At 47.4% G+C, this 13,045-nt stretch overlaps 1 protein-coding gene across 1 annotated transcript in view; it reads right to left on the bottom strand.

The window, feature by feature from the left end:
• Positions 1 to 13,045, bottom strand: part of LMTK2 (lemur tyrosine kinase 2) — a 471,403-nt gene that overhangs the window by 182,274 nt on the left and 276,084 nt on the right. The gene's annotated exons all lie outside the window — the stretch shown is intronic.

The raw sequence follows: 13,045 nt of genomic DNA, 5'->3' as shown, positions 1-13,045 counted from the left end.
TTACTCCTTCCATGAAGGCTTTTACTACTGTTACCTTCCACCACGAGACCTTGTTATGGGAAGTGGTGTATGCCGACAGGGCTGCCAGGTGTACTTTCAGCGAGTTAAAAACCAACCCTGCATCTAGCAGATGGAGCATATATGTAACAATAGTGGAAGGAGTGCAATCAACTGGGTTGATTTGTTGACTCTGGCACCAGATAACGAATCTCTTCCACTTGTCAAAGTAACAGTGTCTTGTGTTTGGTTTCCTAGATTCCTTTAGGATGTCCATACACCTCTGAGGTAAATTGAGATGTCCAAACTCTATGACCTCAGGAGCCATGCTGCCAGGTTCATTGAATTGGGTTGCTGATGCACTGTTTGACCTTGGTGCTGGGACAGTAGGTTGTACCAGGCTGGAAGTTTGATGGGCTCGCACACCGCCATCCTGCGTAGGTGTGTGAACCACGGTGGTCTTACCCACATGGGAGCAACTAGGACGAGCGTCATCGACTCTGTTCATCTTGTTGACCACCTTCCTGATGAAGAGTTGGTGGAAAAGCATACGCAAACATCCCTGACCAGTTCATCCACAGGGCGTTCCCCTGGGAGTCTGGTTGGGGGAACATGGATGCAAATCCTGGGCATTGTCTGTTTTCGCTTGTGGGGAATAAGTCTATAGTGGGGAAACCCCACTGAGAGAAGATCTCTTCTACGACCTCTCTGGGTAGAACCCATTTGTGTTCCTCTGGGAGGGAGTCTCTGTTCAGAGCATCCGCTAGGGAATTGAGCTCCCCTGGAACATGTTGTGATGACAGGAAGATGTTCCGTTTGAGTGCCCATATCCAGATTTTCTGGGCAAGCTTGGACAGATTTGGCGAACGAGTCCCTCCTTGCTTGTTCAGGTAGAACATGGCTGTTGTGCTGTTCGTCTGGATTTGCACTGACAGGTTTAGTAGGTGGGGCTCGAACGCTTGAAGCGCTCTGAATACTGCCAGAAGCTCAAGCAGGTTGATGTGGTTCTTGGCCACTGAGGGAGACCAGAGACCCTGAGCTGTGTGGTGGAGATGGTGAGCTCTCCACCCCGTCAGACATGCATCGGTAATGACTACTGCCTGTACTCCGGGATCGTAAAAGGGTTTCCCCTGTGCAAGATTCTCTCTTGTCCACCAGTGAAGGCTTTGTACCAGTGTTGGCGAAACGACCACTAGATCGTCCCACTGACCACTTGCCTGAGACCACTGTTTCGCCAACCATTCCTGCATGGGACGCACGTGCAGGCGCGCGTGGGGGACCATGTAAATCCATGACGCCATCATGCCCAGCAAACGCATTGCTTTGCGTACCGTTATTTGGTGACCGGACTGATATTGCGGAATTTGTAGTATATTCCGAATTCTTTCCTCTGAAGGAAATGTCAACCCCTCTTGAGTATCTAGGTTTGCTCCTAGGAACTGTTTGGAGGTGCTTGGTACCAGGCTTGACTTTTTCTCGTTGATTGAGAAACCTAACTCGTGGAGGAGGTCGATGGTCCTTTGAATGTTTGTTCTGCAAATTACTGGGGTTTTCCCCGTTATGAGCCAGTCGTCCAGATAAGGGTACACCGGGATTGCCTCCCTGCATAGGTGTGCAGCCGCCACCGCCAGTACCTTGGTGAATACCCTTGGTGCCGAAGCTATCCCGAAGGGCAGTACCTTGAACTGGTAGTGCCGACTGTCCACCTTGAAGCGCAAGTACTTTCTGTGCGCTGGGAACATGGAAATATGAAAATAGGCATCTTTCATATCCAAGGTTGCCATGTAATCCCCCTTTTTTAGGAGGGGGGATTACCTCTTGCAGCTTAGTCATACGAAACTTTTGGGGCTTGACATACTTGTTGGCAGGCCGTAAGTCCAATACTGGGCGCATTGTCACATTTTTTTTTGGCACAAGGAAGTAAGTTGAATAAATACCCTTGTTTACCTGTGTCCCGGGACGAGTTCTATCGCGTCCTTTGCTAGCCGATAGGCGATCTCCTCGAGGAGAATCTTCTGATGTTTGATGTTCTAAAGAGTGTACTCTTTGTCGTGGAGGATGGTTCCAGGGACGCTGCAGTAGTTCTATACAGTACCCTGCGGATACTGTTGACAGCACCCATCTGTCTGATGTGATCCTTTCCCAAGCCTGGGTGAAGTTGGAAATGCGTCCTCCTACTGGGGTTGCGTGAGAAGGGACCCTGAACTGAGCGTCACTGCTTTGGTGGAGGCGTGCCGCCTCCTTTACTGGGGCTGCCTCTGCCTTCACCACGTCCCCTCCTATTACCCCTGCCGTAACCCTGGGTACACTGTTGGCTGTTGTTCCACTGTGTACCCTGCCCCTGGGAATAGTTTGATCCTCTCTGGGAATTTTGGCCACGTGGGCGACGAAAATTACTATTCCCTCTCTGGTTAGGGGGTTAATTGGTTAACTGGCCAAGGGACTTGAGTGTCTCGTATTCGTCCTTGGCATTCTTCAGCGCGTCCTCGACCGCCTTACCAAACAGATCGGCTTCCACCGGTTTGTCCAACAATGATGCCTGGGTTTCTGCCTTAAAACCAGACTGCCGTAACCACGCATGTCTCTTGATAACAGTACCTTCTGCTATCAATCTGCCTGTGTTGTCCGCGGCATCAAAAGTTGCTTTTAAAATGCAACCAGACACGGCTCTACCCTCTGCGGAAATTCGTGCTAACTGGCCCCTTAAGGGTTCTGGTGCAGAGGCTATGAGTGCCTCGACTTCTTCCCACTGATGGCAGTTGTAGCTGGCCAACAGGGTGGTGGAGTTTGCAATCCTTGCTTGATAGGCGGACGTTGAAGCTACTTTCCTGCCGAAACCATATAGTTTTTTGCTCCTTGTCTGGAGGAACTTCGGACGATGACAAGGGTGTTCCAGCCCTCTTACGAGTGTTAGTGACAACTAGGGATTCTGGCTTCAGATGTCCTCTTATATAGAGAGGGTCAGGCTGAGCTGCCCTGAAAAGTTTTTCAACTCTGGGATTGACTGCTCTGGTGAGGTTCGGGTTCACCAGGGACGGGTCTATTCTTCGCTGAATAGACTTAAGGATGGGGATGGTCTGGACAACAGGCCTCCTTTCTCCCACTAACTCCTCCGCGAAGTCCCTCTCTTCCTGGACACCGTGGGTGTCAATATGGAAATGTTCTGCTGCACGTGCGAAAACCTCGTTCTCGTTCTTATCTGTCCCTTTGTGGCTCCGGAGGTTTTCGAAGCCTGGCGTCGAGGATCGGGGGTAGAGTCCCTGTCCTTCGAACGTGGGGCCGCGCTGATCTTGTCTGCGGGCACCGACTCCTGGAGTGCGGCCTGGGGGTGGAAGTCGTCTTCGTCTTCCGACGATCAAACTTCTGTTAGCCTAGGGAGCGAGGCACTCTTGGCAAGAGTGGATGATTGCCTGGAGTCATGCAGCGATCTTGAACGCCCAGAGCACACCGATTCGGACCGTTCTGTTTGTGCCTCTTTCCGAGAACTCGACGTCGTCGAGTCTCGGTTGGACTTCATGTGTTTAGTGTGTGTGGTGTGTGAAGCGCCTGTGTCGCCGGGGGTCTTCCCCATAGCCGCTCTGTCGGACGACCTTCCGAGGTCGGGGACCTACGCTCGGCTGTCTTTCGACGCCGTTATGCCCTCGCCGTCCGAAAGCACGGCGTCGCTGCCATCACTGAAGGCGCCCTCCGCTGCCATGGCCGCCTGCCTGGCGTGGTGGGCCCAACGCTTCGTCGAACGGTCCTTAAGTGTCTTAGGTTTAAACCTACTACACGCTCTGCAGTTCGCTTCGGGATGGTCCCTCGGCAAGCAGAGATTGCACGTGGCGTGCCTGTCGACCCAAGGGTATTTGCGATTGCACGTGGGGCAGAATTGAAAAGGGGTACCCTCCATACGCACCTTGAGGCAGCGGGCTGTTGAGTGTAGGAAATGTATAAGGTGTTCCTATATATCAAGAGTGTAGAGTATGTCCAACCCCCCACTCTCCCTACTTGCAGGGCCGAGGCCAGAGGCCTTCCAAGGCCCGGGCCGAGGCCAGAGGCCTTCCGAGGCCCAAATCCGTCATGCAGCAGCCGACTGTCTATTTCTTCTCCAGCCGGCGTCGAGTGTCGAAGTTAGACGTTGGGATGGGGAAGTATGTAAATTAATCAATATTTTGGCAAAAGTATGGCTAAGGCCAGGGGACTCCGCAAAATGCTTTCGACCAGTATGGTAGAAAAAAACAATCCGAGGATCCTAGACGCGTGAGGGATCTTGGGTACAGTGGACGTCACACTACTAAGCAGATTAACAAACATCAGAAAAATATATATATATATATATATACACACGCACACTTGTGTTCCCTTGAAGGGTGCTTGTCCAAACATTCATGTAACTCAGCCGATTTTGTTTTTATCCTTTTTGTCTGTACTGCATTAGCATTCCGACATTGGCCAGAGTCTGTGCAAAGGACTGGTTTTGTCATAGCGTTTGTTGTCCTTAGACTATCTTGGCATGAGGGGAGCCTTTTTACTCTTCCCCATTGTCCTAATCTTCTCTTTCCTACAGGAAATGTGTTTCTTATGCACAGAGCTGAACAGTGTCTCTTTAGCTAGTGTCATGGACTCCATGAAGGCCTATTTCCGTATGGATTTAAAAAGGGACTAGGATGAGGACGCTTTAGCTATGGCTCAAATCGAGAAGTTTGGCTTCCTGGTTCAGTGTGACTGGGTATCTAACAAGACTGGCACCCAATATTTGAAGCAACCAATAAACCAAGAACCTCATTCCTAGTGTTGGGTGTAACCCTTCAGTTATATTCAAGACAATTACTGAAAACATATTTTAACAAATTTCATTTGTAAATCCAATCAAAAACCATTAACATTGCAAAACAGAAAGTTGCTATTGTCCAATGCATTTCGGATTAATGATCCCTCATTCGGGATCGGTCTGGGATAACAAATCTTGTACCTTTGGATGTGTTGAATGTTTTTAGTTTAAGTGTATTGGGCTTACCATTTCTGCTTACATTCCATGTTTCTTACATGAAATCCCTCTGAAGACAATGGTTGCATTCCTTACAGGAGTGTAAAGTCACAGAAATTAGTTTTCTCCATTTGTATCACCATAAGGCTTAGAGATTCTGCAGAGCCACAGACTATTGTCATGATGCCTACCCCCAGGCATCCAGACCAAGTCCATCAACCCCGGAAGCAGGCATCATGTTACCTGGAGCAAACCCAGCAACCCCTGTTAGGGGCTATCTGGGTACAGTCCTGGCGCCTATGGCGCCAGGCTCATATGGGACATCAGTCCTGGCGCCAGGCTCATGTTAAAACTTACCTGATGCAGACCATGCTGCAAGGGATCCAAGCATCCAAGCCCATGTGAGGCTTGAAGGGACTATTTTGTTACTCGGGTGTGGCTGTGGAAGAATACTTACCTGGGACTACTTTAAAGGCTATTTAAACCACGCCCGAAGAGCAGCACATGCTTCGCGTTATTCTGCATCCAGCAGCGCAACGCTCACCGTGTCTGCAGTCGGCATCCAGCATCCTGCCACGCCCGCCTCGAGTCCAGAGCGCCTAGAAAGAAGGGAAAGAAGAAAGGTTAGAACAAGAACTTTACTGGATTTATTACCCGATTTCGGATTCAGCGCATCTTCGAACCAGAAACAGACTTCATTTTAAATGCGTCGCATCACCAGCAGCAGCGCCGCGCCATAATCACCGTTCTTCGCAGCATCTCTACGATCCGGTGCTGCCTCCATCACCTGGTTGCCACATTCCAGCGCCTAAGCGGGACAGGAAAACAACAAGGTGAGCCAAGGGAACAAACTAGGACAATCTCTTGCCACCATATGCTTACCTGATTTACCGGAGGACGTATTATCCACCAGCACGCCAACTCTTCCTACACTGCACCTGCAAGAAAAGAGAAAGCAGCAAGTTAAACCATGGCATCATTTACCAGACAGTGTTACAAAACAGACTTACCTGAACGCTTTCAGCTGCCACACAACGATCAACTTTTGGGTCTAAGCTGCAAAAGAAACAAGGAATTGAACAAGAGTGATTAATCGGACATTTTGAACTCATTAGTACTATATACTTACGGCCTTTCGCCCGGAGGTTTGGAGCCATGATTTGCCCAGAACTCTTCCAATATCCTGAAGCCAGTGAAGTAACTGGCCATCAACGCGCCCCTGCATTCTTCGCAGGATGGAGGGCTCATCATACAAAACTATAAGGTGAGATTTGTGAAAGGGAATGTCAGAAGTGATACGTGGGGACGCAGTGAGGTGTTAATACTCAAATCCACGGGGGGCTAATTCCCTTTCCCAGTCTTTAGGAGACTACTTCTACGGGTCAAGCAGACAAAGCTAGGTGGGCCAGTCCAGTCAGTCATCTCTGCACTACGCATCACGTTGGTGGAGACTGTGGCTGTCCAGTTCCGCTCTACACCCCTGTGGGAGCCAGGCGAGCATAACAACCATGCAGTAATCAGTTTATCTACTTAGGTACAACTAATGTGAAGACCATAACTAATCAAAAGCTTTGCATAATTTATAAAAGAAGGGAGGCTTACATGGAAGTCCTCAGTTGGTGAACGGCAGAAATTCTTTCGTTTTCCTGTTCAGCTTGTTCAAGATGCAATATCTATTTGCCACGAGCCATAAACGAGTGATAATTCACTCTGTTGACTCAGCAATGGCTTTTTGTGTGCATTAATGCCAGCGGTGAGCAACTTACGCCTGGATAGTGACTTTCAACTTGAAATTTTTAAACACCAACATAGGACACAACGTCATGACTGCTTCAAATAGCTTTGGGGATATGATGGGTAGAGAGGCATTGAGGATTTCCATGAATATGGACTCTAGCCGAAGATGTAAAGGAAGAGCGACTCGAGAAAAAGCTTGGAAGCTATTTTATTCTGCTCCAAAATGTTTCCATCACTGAGTAGTAAGACTGTTGTGGGGCCAACAGCGGGCATCTGGAGGTTGGCATAATAGGAAGTTTCCTTAGGTAGTTTATTGCGCGGCTATACATAGATTTGTGAGTTGAGCAAAAAGTTCAGAATTGCACTCTTAATTTGGACCCAGTGAAATTATCTGAATGTAGGTGTTATATGGTCAAATTCCCTCAACCATGGGATGTGGAGAGCAGTTCAGGTTTGCTCTCTGGAGCTTTGGTAAAGGGATGTTTTTGTCAATGCAAGAAGGTAGCAAAGCTAAGTTGACGGCAATCCTTTTGAGCATCATCCGATGTTGTGCTTAGGAGGAAGAAAGCATAGCCCTATTGCATTGTCAGCAGGAGAAGTGTTATAATAATCTCCAAATTCCAGACCAGATTGGATGGTTTAGGAGGGCCATTTAAATTGAAGTATGATGCAATGTTCACAGCTGAGAAGCAAGATAACAGTTTTAGATGTGTAAAGACAGACTGTTAGATTCATACATTTCTGGAAATGGGCCAGACACTATAAATTGTTGATTATCGCGTGGGGCTTGAAGTTAGTTAATCTTGGGTTTAGGACCAGAATCGGCACAAAGGATCAAGCTTTACATTTATATCTAGTAGTAGCTAAATATTTTCTGTATAGGTCTCCAATATGTCTGGGTTTTATGAATCTCCTTGGCCTTCAATATAGTAGCGAGGCAAGTTTTATGGGAGGTCTGTCAGCTATAAATGACCCTTTCCACTTTGTCTATCCTTAAATCGTTACATGAAGATGCATTGTTAGTTATGGACTGGGTTGGGAATGTACAAATGTTTTTCAAGGCTACAAGAGGGCTGCAGCAAGGTTGTGTCATGGCCTCAATTAACCTTTACACCACACCTTTGGTATGGGACTGAAAACTGTGATAGATGGTCAACCTACATTAGATTGTGCTCACACCCGGAGTGAGGCGGAGGCCCTTAAATACACAGGTTTTATGAAGAAGCAACCTTTATCAGGAAATGGATCAAAGTCAAAGATTTTTAAGTAGAGGAGGTAAAGGGTCTCCGCCCTACATATTACTTTAAAATGGCTAAAATTGGACAATGTTAACAGCTTTTCTTATCTAGGGATAACATTTTCAAAGAATTGGAGTGGGAGAGCACACATTACGTCTGAGACAGTCTTCTGGCGTTATACTGACTGATACCCAAGAAAAATGCTTGTAATCTACCAAAACTGACAGTTAAAATAGTGCAAAGCCAAAGGCCATCAAACTTCATGGCCCTGACATATATGGATTGAAGATCCATCTATTTTACAAATAAAGGAGGACACATTTCATAAATGTGTCTGCTCCAGCCTTTTCACATGCATAATTAAACATTTACCACTAGTTATGTGGCATTATGTATGGACTCATTTGTATGTTAAATGACTCGACCACACATGGATCTGACATATTAATTAAATAAAGATCAAATAAGTGAACTTTTATACAAATCTAGATCATGGAATATTGTTTAATAATCCTGCCCCTATTTTGTAACTAGGGTGAACTCAATACATTCAAATATTTGTGGGATTCTTAAAGAATATATTGAATTGATAAAAATGCCAACATGGTGCATTTCACAATCTCATCACTGGGAATGAGACAGTACCAAACTTTCAAGAGTCATAGATGTGTATCTTGATACTAATGTAGTGAACTTGCTCACTGTGGGTCAGCATTTGTCTATTTGGAAGAACCAGAAAGATTGTTTTTGTCCTTTTTGTTGAAATGTTAAAGAACAATACTCCACTTTGTTCTCTTCTGCCTCCTACTCTCCTCATCCAACTCACCCACAGTCTCTCCTTCCCACGTTTCTCAGAGGTTTCTCTCCTCCCTTTTCAGAACTCTGATGTTATATTTTCATGGATCTTACTACTTCCTTCTCCCTCCTCTGTTCTAATCCCCTCCTTCAGACTACTCTCTCTGCACGACTACTAATCTCCCCACTCTGCACTACTACATGGCTGAAACACATACAATTCTGGTGCATGTGATTGGGCTTGGGTTCACTCTGGGAAAGTCCATCTAGCAATCCAGCCAATTCCAAGACTTGTAAAAACAGCATGCAGATTGGACTGCAGACAAACAATGGAGGCAGCCTGTGCAAGGCTTTCTTGTGGCAAACCATATCTGGGGGTCAAGGTAACTTTTGGATACAAACAGTACCTGGATGTTATTAATCCAGGCTATGCCCATTCACTTCATGACCTTCGAGCGGGGCCATTACGAGTGGCCTCCTTCAAGAGGAATTGGTATGGCAAAATAACATTAAAAGCTTGGCGTGTGGGGCTGCAAGCCTGTCCCCCACTTTGTCTTGTTCTGCCGCAGTTACAAAGACTTACGAGTGATGTACATAAAGCCAATCATCAATCTGAAAGGGATAAGAAGGGCAGCAGATGCAATGGACCCAATGTTTGAAAAGCAATGAGCTTAAAATTCTGTATTTTGTTGCTAGATATTTGCACAGGGCGTGGTTAAGGAGGATGATCATGTGCTGAAACTGAGGGGTTGTATCCATTTGACAATTTTAAATTGTTTTTAAATAGAATGTTATTTTCATTTTTATATAGTTAATCATATGCAATTCTGGTTTTTATAAGCAGTTTCTTACAGTATGTACTTCGCTTTGATTGCACAAATCAAAAATAAAGCTATATATATATTCATTCACTACTACTCTTCTTCACCAAACTTCGGGCTATGTTGCCCTGCTCACACATTAACTACACTCATCCTCACCCCATTCCCACTTCTCTCCCACACCCGTTGAACCACCATCCCAGTCCTACACTCTTATTTACTAGCCTCACTCATTCCTGACACTCACTCCTGTTCACACCAGCTTCTTGCCTCACTCCCCTACACCCATCTCCCACACTATCTTTCTCTCCAGCTCTCCATCTCGCTAACCTTCTATACAGCCTCTGCCCACTTGCTACATATCACACTCACAACTACCTCATCTGTACTAAGCTCTGCGGGGTCAAGGGTGCGGGGTGTTGGCGTCCTGCCCTGTTCGTTTTGGGCCAGGAGGGCCTCGGTTGCTGCCGGTGCCGTTGGCCATGCCCCCTCCACTCTCAAAGCCCTGCACCCTGCCCTGGAAGAGTGAAGCCCGCGGGCACAAGGGCGCGGGGTGTTGGCGTCCCGCAAGGGTGTTGCCGGCCCTACAGGGGTCCTCACACTTGTCTGGAATTACCATTGACAGACTTTTCTGAGGTGCGAGCAAGCAGAAACTGGGAAGTCAGCCAGGGAGGGGATTTGGCATGTTGTGGGGGGCATTTTGGAATAATTGGAAAACCTACAAATGAGACAATGGAGATAGTTGAGTCTGACCCCCCCCTACCCCCTTCTTCCTCTGCAACTGGCCTCTTGTCCAACCTGGAATCCCACCCTGGCCCCAAATCCAACTGCAAAATCAAAGTAGCAAGAAGAAAGGGGGGCTGCCAAGTGACTAAGGGAACTGATCACCCGCCTGTTACTGTCAATATTCCAGAGAGGACCCCCGCTCTGGCAGCAACTGCTACCTCCATATCTGCTGTTGCCCCGGGGAAGAGAACCCAGGGAGTAGTTTAGTGAGAACTTAATTTGAACAGTATTCCCAACATCATGGCAGAGGCCCACCACCAAAGAAACAAGGCTGTTCAATACCCTGACAATATGGCCGGCGTGGGGATTGGGGGGAACCAACGGCCTCAACTGCCCACTGGCCGGTCTTTCCTGACCACATGGACAACTTTGTAGCTGCAAACCCTGGGGAAAGCTCCCACTGCACTAACCAACACAAGCCTGAGCATAACAAGTTTGCCTTCTAATTCTCGGGGCCCCAATGGTATGGCCAATGTTGGGAAATCCGATTCATCAGCCAATGGAACTGAGCAGGCACTCAAGGACTGTGCCTTAGTGGCTTCCCCTCTGGTTTTCACTGTGCCCTGCGGGTTGGCACCTGGGCCCCCCCCCCCTGGTATCGCCCACCTGAACTGGCTTATTGGGCCGTGCTGCAGCTCACCTGCCGTCTACCTTTGTACACCTAGCCTTGGATCCTTATGGACATGGTTATGGCGGCCGAAGAATCTTTAGAGGAAAAGCGTTCCCCCCCAGTTCCACTGGCAGTTCCATCTGTAGCTCCTGGAGTGAGACCTCTCAGGGGCAAGTTCCCGTCTCTGACCAACTCCCCTTTGGGCACCCAAGCCTGCCACCCAAAGAATTTCACTCTGAACTGGCAGTTATAAAAAAAAACTGTTATTAGACCTAATCGAGGCCAAGGGTAGGGGAGGGGGTGGAGGGAGGCCGGAGAGGGCCATTTGGGAGCGATCCAAGATACTACCATTGTCGCTGGAGGGCTACATCCTCCACCCTCCAATACAAACATTGCCCCACATGTCCTCAATGTCTACACTGATGAGCCAGTCCAAGCTTTATCAGACGCTAAAAAGCAATTTATCTGGAGAGACCAACAGGCCCCTTACTTTGGGTGGTAACCTCCTTCGCTCGAAGGACAGAGCACCTAGAACAGCGAGTATCAAGAGTCCCACGGCGAGGGCAATTAGTGCATGTAACCATCATCCTGGGGAGGGGTTCGCCCAAGCGCCAAGAACGAGGGAGGCCAAATGGACCATAGTATTTCTTCATGGGGTACCCAAACTGCCCCCTGATAGGCGTGAATCGAGGACTGAGCTTTTGTGACCCGGGAGTTTATAGTAGGGTGCCACAGACTGATCAGTGAAAAATTGGCTTTTAGGGATGGTCACATGGCCTGGGAAGTATTGGGAAGACTCATGCGTCATGGACCGACTATCACTGATAGCAGTATTGTGGGCAGGTGGTCCACTGATTCTACACCACTGTGCGCATACACCCCAACCTGCCCCCCAAACACTTCCTCACCATCAACGTTCCATCTGGTGAAAATCTCATTCCTCTGGGCACCCGGCAATCTGGCAATTACAGTGGTATTGGAACAGTGGAAGCCATGCAACCGGGGTTATGATTAGCCTTTTTGTACTATCGTCACCAGTGAGTGCTATTATGCTGGAACTTTTCCTTTTTATTACTTTGCTGTAAATATGGTAGAATATCGTTAGATTTGATTTGTTAGGGTGTACTTTGACCGTCATATGACCGAATAAAGTTATGCTCTGCCGCCAACAATCCAACACTTAGCTCCTCTGTCAGTGCTCTGCCTGGTCTCTGTACACCTTCACCTCTTCCTGTGACCTCACCGGAACAACCCACATGCTGCATCTGTTACCTTTTATATGGTGCTGCTTTTGATGGTTCTGTGTTTATCTCTCCCTCTCAAACTGGCTGCACACCTGACTTTCTGCACCAATCAGAGACTATCATTTCACCAGGTGAGGGGCTTTAAAAAAACTCTACGCCCCTCCCCTTTCCAAGAATAGTTTTGTTGACAGAATGCATGTTTCAGTACTGTTTCAGTAGCGTCTGCGAGTTAGTTTCCCTTCTGCTGTGGCAAGTTCTGTGCTTCTCTGAGATGCTGGTCAATGTTGGATGTGGTGAAGGCTCCAATTAGTTGCTGGGTTTCTGGAAACAGGTAATCCAGACAAAAGGGCCTAACCCTCTGTCCAGATGATTTTCCACTAAGCAGCATGCACTCACAAATGCTTACGTATGTTCAGAAAATGCCCCTTGTGAATGTTGTGTAATGTGCTGAAAATGGGTCGTGTATTCCTTACACAGGTAGTGACGAGCATTTCCCAATATGTTATACATTTCATTTTGACAATACCAGGAACAGTTAGACCTCTCCCTAGAACAAAGTACCCAAGAACTAAATTTAGTGCAATGTAAGCACAAGGTGGATTAAAGGATGAAAATGTAATTCTCTAGTGTACACCATTAAATGGGTAGAGTAGTCCAAGGACTTCATGCAAAAAAAACAATTTCCAAAATAGCAACTTTTGCACCCATGCTTTTAAGAACACGGGTGATGGTCAAATCCGCTCAAGTGGGCCCCATTTTAAAACTGATTTCAATGAGATTACATCAAAAATGTATGAATAGGAACCAACTATTTTTAGCCAATGTAGAGAAGAGGTAGATTTCATCAC

This window comes from Ambystoma mexicanum, chromosome 2p (genome assembly GCF_040938575.1).
Source record: "Ambystoma mexicanum isolate Mex_15411 chromosome 2p, UKY_AmexF1_1, whole genome shotgun sequence".
NCBI classification, from domain to species: Eukaryota; Metazoa; Chordata; class Amphibia; order Caudata; family Ambystomatidae; genus Ambystoma; species Ambystoma mexicanum.
The sequence above is the reverse complement of the archived record's forward strand: the minus strand, read 5'-3'. Positions and strand labels throughout refer to the sequence as shown.